General features: G+C 39.6%; 1 pseudogene; it reads right to left on the bottom strand.

Moving 5' to 3' along the window:
- Nucleotides 1–4,073: 4,073 nt before the first annotated feature.
- Nucleotides 4,074–4,532, bottom strand: LOC127677789 (nucleoside diphosphate kinase B-like; annotated as a pseudogene).
- Between the last annotated feature and the right edge of the window lie 2,300 nt (nt 4,533–6,832).

The following is a 6,832-nucleotide window of genomic DNA, read 5'->3' as shown; positions in this document are numbered from 1 at the left end:
TTCTCTAGGCCATGCAGTATTCAAATATTCTTTGACATCATTTATTATCATTGAATGATTCCACATTTAATGATGTGCTATGGCTATTAATCAGTTCCATGGTAATGGGTAATTTTATATTTTTCTATTTTAAAGTATCACAAGTAGCATTCTAGAGAGCATTCACTCTGTCCCTTCTCCATATCAGTAGCCTCATTATGTCTGACAGATCTCTTATAATAGCTTCAGATGTAACATCATTTTGTCTAGTATTGGGCTTCTCAGAATGATTGTATACTCAATAATGGCCTCTCTGCACCAGTTTTCACCAGGAAATATCATTCAGGGACAGATGTGACATATCTTGGATGAGCAAAACTCCATATATGTTACCTACAATGAGGATCTATGCACTGGATAACATGTGTACTAAAGGAAAGGAAGAGAAAGGAAGACCAAAATATCTGAAAGAAGAGGGGAGGCCCGGGGAAGGAAGGGGGAGAGAGAAGGAAAATATTATGTGAAAAAAGTCAGACGCAGAAAACACAAATCCTGTGTGATTAGAACGAGTGATTCAGAGCAGGTAAATCTTAGTTGCCTAGCAGGTAGAACTCTTTTAAGGTGATGTAAATATTTTAGAGCCATGTGGACACAGTAACTGCACACCATTTTGAATGCACCAAATGCCGTGAGTTTCTCAGCTAAATTGACTGAGGTTCTGTGTTATCTCAGCTTTTAAGCTTCTGAACATAATAATTGTATATGCAAATAAGAAACCAAGCCTTCTGAGATGCTCTCCTGACATGTTTTGGTTATTATTTCTCACAAAACAACATAGCATTGAGAAAAAGACTCTGAAATATATCCATCTATGAAAGAAAATGATATTAGGGGAAGGGGTTGCTAAGAAGATTAGATATATAGATATAGATATAGATATAGATATGGATATGGATAGGGATAGGGATAGGGATAGGGATAGGGATAGGGATAGGGATAGGGATAGGGATAGGGATAGGGATAGAGATAGATAGAGATAGATAGAGATAGAGATAGATACAGACATAGACATAGACATAGACAGATATAGAGATAGAGATAGAGATAGAGATAGAGATAGAGATAGAGATAGAGATAGATATATGCACGTGTGTGTGAAAAGAAAGCTACATGAAAAAGCATTGTATTTATTTCCTTACCCCAGAAACTTATGGTTCTTTGCATATGAGGGAAAGGAAACACACACATCAGACACTGGCCTTGGAAGCTACTGAATAATCAGAAATGTCTTATAAACTAGAACCTACTAAAAATACTGCTCTGATGGTGCTCTTTAACATTAAATAAGTACAATGGGAACATCAAAGACATAAAAGCAAGTATAATGTACAAGTTTGCCAGGGTTGTACAGTACTCCGGAAGAGAATTTCACTTGGAAAATGAAGCAGGCAACTTAATCAATTGATCAATCTCATTAGAGACATCACTTCCTAAGTGGCCAAATGAGACAAACAATGCAGCATTTCTTTTCAGATTGCTCTTATCAATTCCAGATATTAAAATAATTATTTGAAGCTGCTATGGCCCACAGACAAAACGCAATAGCACAGGAGCTATATAACACTCTGTGAAAGAAAACATAGAAGAGGAAACCAGCTGATCACTTGCCCTTCCAGGTCAGACAGCTATCATGTCAGGAAGTGCACCCTAAAGAAAAAGCACTCACATTTCTACGATGTAGAGTTACTCTTGCACTGAAAAATCTCGTTGAGCTGGAAACTCAATGTATCTCTCTTGCAAACAGTCTCTGAATGCTACTCTGATGCCAGCATTTCTTATCCACAGAAATGAAACAAAAACCTACTTCCATGATATAATAAATGGTTAGGGATGATTATTCTTCATCAGAGACTTTTTTAAAGGTACCACTATTAAATGCACATGCTATTCTAGATAATATTAAAAGAAATGCAATAACAGCCAGCCATAGTAATTGACATAGTTCTAATGTGATAACAATCACAGGTCAAGAGTTTAAAATATAAAGCAGATCTCACGCAGCACTTCTAAAGTCAAAACAGCTATTTGCATCTAAACATGACTACAGGAGATTCCTCTGTCTCAGCTGCTTGAGAGGACTGCGAGGGTGGGGCTAAGGAAATCCATGTTTTTTATTTTATTAGTGCATTAATCTCCCTGCAGCCAGAACTGTTCCTCCCTAAGAAACCAGTAAAATTCTCAGCTATCTAGGCAGAATGAGAATCAAGAATAACAGGGTAAGTTCCTTCCACAGTTAATCTCCAGCCTCAGTTTTACCCCCATCTTATTAGTGGCCTTAGCTCACTTCATACACTAACTAAACAGAATCCATGGGTGAAGGCAGATAACTAAAAAAATCCCTTCATTCAGAGCTCCAGCTTTTTTTAAAATCATGGAGAATTCTGCAGGCCCCTGGGTTGTTGCGATCCTGTTCTTTTGTCCCTGAAGTCATTGCACCCCAGACATGTAGCCCAGCATGTCACTTTGGTGGAGCATTTGTGCTATAATTTAATTAAGCCATTTGGACAGTTCGTGTGCTGGGATAGCCATGAACTGAGTCCATAATATCCAGAGATTGTACTTAGGTATAAGAAATAAAGAGAAAGCCATGTGATGGGCAACAGAAAACTGTAAGGAAAAACGTCTCAGTAATGTGAAAATCCTAGGTTGACCATACATAAAGCCACCATAGAGTCACTTAAAGTACAGTGTTGTTCTCTCTACAAAGAAAAACAAAACCTCACAACAATGAAATGTTAAAATATTGGAAAAATTAAAAACCAGTGAGTATACAGGAAAATGGTAGCAGCATTGCTAATCAAGTTTATTATGGGAAACTGATATTATGGGTACCCTTCATTAATTTATATATTTAATTTTCTCCAAAGAAATACATATTACCTTATTAGTAAGAAAAAATCAATGATAATTTGTTTCTTTTTTATGTTTTCATTTAGTTTTTGAGAGTTGTATACAATATATTTTGATCCTAGTCTTTGACCTTCCCCAGAACCTATCAAATTCCTTCCCACCCCCTCCCCGCCTACCCAACTCCAAGTTCTTTATCTTGCTTAAAAAACAAACACAACAGGGCTGGAGAGATGGATCAACTGTTAAGGGTTAAGAGCACTGACTGCTCTTCCAGAGGTCCTGAGTTCAAGTCCTAGCAACCTCATAGTGGCTTACAACCATCTGTCATGGGATCCGGTGCCTTCTTCTGGTGTGTTTGAAGACAGCTACAGTGTACTCATATGCATAAAATAAATAAATCTTCAAAATAAAAAACACAACAAACAAAGCACATGTGTGTGCATACACACACACACACACACACAATGGAGTTCAATTCGTGTTGATGAACGAATCCTGAGCATAGGGCTCATTCTGGAGTGTGGTTGATATACCTACTGTCACTCCTCCAAGTAAAGCTGTTTTCCCCTCTCCCAGCAGCTATCAAATGTAAATCACTTCTCACATACAGTCCTTGTGTTTACCCCACCCCCCCGTTTCTCTATGCTGGGATTTTGTCTAGTTTGAGGTCGTGCAGGTCTTCTGCCGATTACCCCAGTCTCTGTGAGTTCATATGTGCAATAGTCCTATTGTGTCTGGAAAGCTTTGTATCCTTGATGCTTCCCACCATCTCTGTCTCTTATAATCTTTCTACCTCCTCAACCAAATAGGTCCTTGAACTTTGAGGAAAGAAGTGTGATAAAGACATTCACTTCAGGGCTGAGGACCCCAAAGTCTCTCACTCTCTGTGGTTTGTCCAGTTGTGGGTCTATATGTTAATTCCCATTTACTGCAAGAGGAAGCTTCTCTACTAAAGACTGACTGATGCACTAATTTAGGGGATAGCAAAACAAAAATATCATTAGTAACCATTTTATTGCTACGTTCATTTAGTAGAATTATAGAAAAGTTTTCTCCCCCCCCCCCCCCGCCCAATTCCAAAGTCTTTATTGTTTTAGAAAAGATGCTCCATCCAGTCAGTGAGATGAAGAGCTGTGTCCAGGAACCCATCAGCAGTGCTGAAAATGACTCTGGTTTCTCCACGTCTACTCATAGACACATGTGTCATGGGCATAAGACTTGTAGTCAATCAGTTCTTCAGGCTTAAACCATAGATGGATCTCTTTCTCGGCACTCTCCACTGAATCGCCGCCATGAATGATGTTCCTGCCAACTTGAATGCGGAAATCCCCACGAACAGTGCCTGGTTTAGAAACAGCTGGATTGGTCTCCCCCAGCATTACTCGGCCCGTTTTCACCACATTGAGCCCCTCCCAGACCATGGCTACCACGGGCACTGAGTTTATGTGCTTCACCAGGCCCAGGAAGAAAAGCCCATCTTTCAAGTCAATGTAATGCTGCTTCGGGTGTTCTTCAGAAGCCCGAAGGAATTTCATGACCACCAGGCAGAATCCCTTCTGCTCGAATCACTTGATCTCACCCACCAGGCCGCCCTGCACGCCATCTGGCTTGATGGTGATGAAGGTACGATCAAGGTTGGCCATGGTCCGAAAATCGATGGGTCAACTATTGTCTGCGATGAACAATGGAAGCAAAGAGACGAGAACGACCACCAGCCGGCACGGGGAGAGGAGAGGCAGGGGCAGTAGTAAGTTTTCTTCTAGGAGTCATTCACTATCTAGTCCCGGGTTCTTGTCTTCATTACAGTGTCAGGTACGGGTTCCACACATGGAGTGGACCTTAAAAAGCAGTGTTTAACTCAGAAATCTGCCTGCCTCTGTCTCCCAAGGGCTGGGATTAAAGGCGTGCGCCACCACTGTTTAAAAGTGGTTGGCTACTGCCATAAAGTAATGCCATTGTTGCACCTGTAGACATATCCTGCAGGCAGACAGCTATTGTAGCGTGCAGAGTTCATAGATGGGTGATATTGATAATTAATTTTTCGTCTCTAATATTTCATATAGCACCTAGCAGCCCAGTGAATGTTAGCCAATAGCAATGAAGCTTCTAGTTGAGTGCCAGCTCATTTTCAGTGGCATAGCTATGTGATATCTTCAGCAACAGGGTCCTCCTATCAGATTGTAGACGGTAACCAATAGCTTTGGCAATAACCTATAACATTTTTAAGAGGTGTATGGTACCCATTAATCCAACAACTCAAAAAGATATGACCTCTTCCTGTGACTTGGGACAGGTTCTATTTGGTATCACATGCTCTCCAGTTCCACTCAAAATCCTTTTGTGTGTACAGATATGTATATATAAAATCTCACCTGTTTAAATGCTTGGTCCCGTGTTGGTGGAACTGCTTGAGAAGGATTAAGAGGTGTGACCTTGTTGGACTAAGCGTGTCATTGGGTAAGGGGTTTTAAAGTTTCAAAAGACTCAGTGTCATTCTCAGCATATTCTCTGCCTCTTGCTTACAGTTCCAGATGTGAGTTCTCAGCTGCTGCTCCTCCATGATGGCCTCTAGTTACCTGGAACCATAAAATCAATTAAATGCTTTTTTTATATATTGCCTTGGTTGTGGTGTTTTATCACAGCAGTAGAAAAGTGTCTAAAACAATCTGTATTATATTTATATTTACATTTATTTATATTTTTAACTTTTCCCAAGTTAATATATGTTGCCTTAATGATAAGAAAAAATGCCAATGTTAATGTGTCTTTGTTTTGCTTTTAGTTTTTAAAATGAACACAGATCCTCTCACTGAGCTGGCATGTCTACCTCTTCAGCTGTCAAGTCCACAGGTAGTTAAGCTCGTTTCCAAAGGTTGTATTTCTTATTAAAATTTCCTTTACAAAATGGTTCTGCTGCTCTTCAAAGGACTACTTTGAGGCTATTATTCTGCTTTCAGTCATTTCCAGAGTGTCCTATACGTAGAGTGCCATGTGAACGCCCTGAGTTACATGCAGGTACACAGCCTATTTTTAATGCAAGCTTGCTTCTCCTTTTCCTGAATCACTATTCTTTTTTCCTTTCCATACATAGAGACAGACCTTAGTCTATCACTGTAGTTTGTTTATAGTTCTTGTTCACATAATTTTAGACAGAGAATGGAGATGCATGTGGGTTTGCACATGCCATCCATAAATACACGAAAGGGAAGAGTGTGGACTGAAAAACTTGGGGGCAATAAGAAGATGGAAGGAGAAAGGGAGCGTGTGTTAGGAAGTTTCCCTTTCAAAGCTTCCACTTACAATTTGCTCAAAATAAGGTATAATTTTTTTTCAGGCTACTGCTTCTGTGAATTTATACTTAATAAATATCTGGCCCCATGCTGCTTCTGTTATATAAGGTTCCACCTATGACAAATGAGGAGAACACACTGAGCACATTAATGATATTAAATAATACTAGTGATATTAATGGTATTAAAACCCCTGAAAATGAAAAAAATAAAATAAAACCAAATGTGTGCATACAGAAACCCATTGTCTAACACAAGTCTTTAGTGTTGAGACCTGGTGTCTTGCAGGATACTTGTTCACATTGTGAACACAAGATTATATACTGGAAAAATTGATCTCTAGTTATGGTGTGGCCCTAGCACTCTCCTATACTCCAAGAGTATTTCAGGATACATTAGAGAGTAAGAGGAAGTCAGGAGGGTAAATAGACTCATGGGAAGTAGAAAGAAGGCATTCGACTGGAAAGGTTTTTAAAACCGTGGGAACAGGAGAACAGGCTCTTTTCCTTCTGCGACACTGGTTGACAAGGAAGGTCAGCTGGGTGCTTTCTCTGCCTGTCTGAGATAGCAGGCTTTCACCCCAGCATCTTTCTCCTGACTCTTCATTTGGTAAAATTGAACAATTGGAATTTTGTTTTAAAAACAACATTGGA

The sequence above is a fragment of the Apodemus sylvaticus genome, chromosome 1, assembly GCF_947179515.1.
Source record: "Apodemus sylvaticus chromosome 1, mApoSyl1.1, whole genome shotgun sequence".
NCBI lineage: Eukaryota > Metazoa > Chordata > Mammalia > Rodentia > Muridae > Apodemus > Apodemus sylvaticus.
The sequence above is the reverse complement of the archived record's forward strand: the minus strand, read 5'-3'. Positions and strand labels throughout refer to the sequence as shown.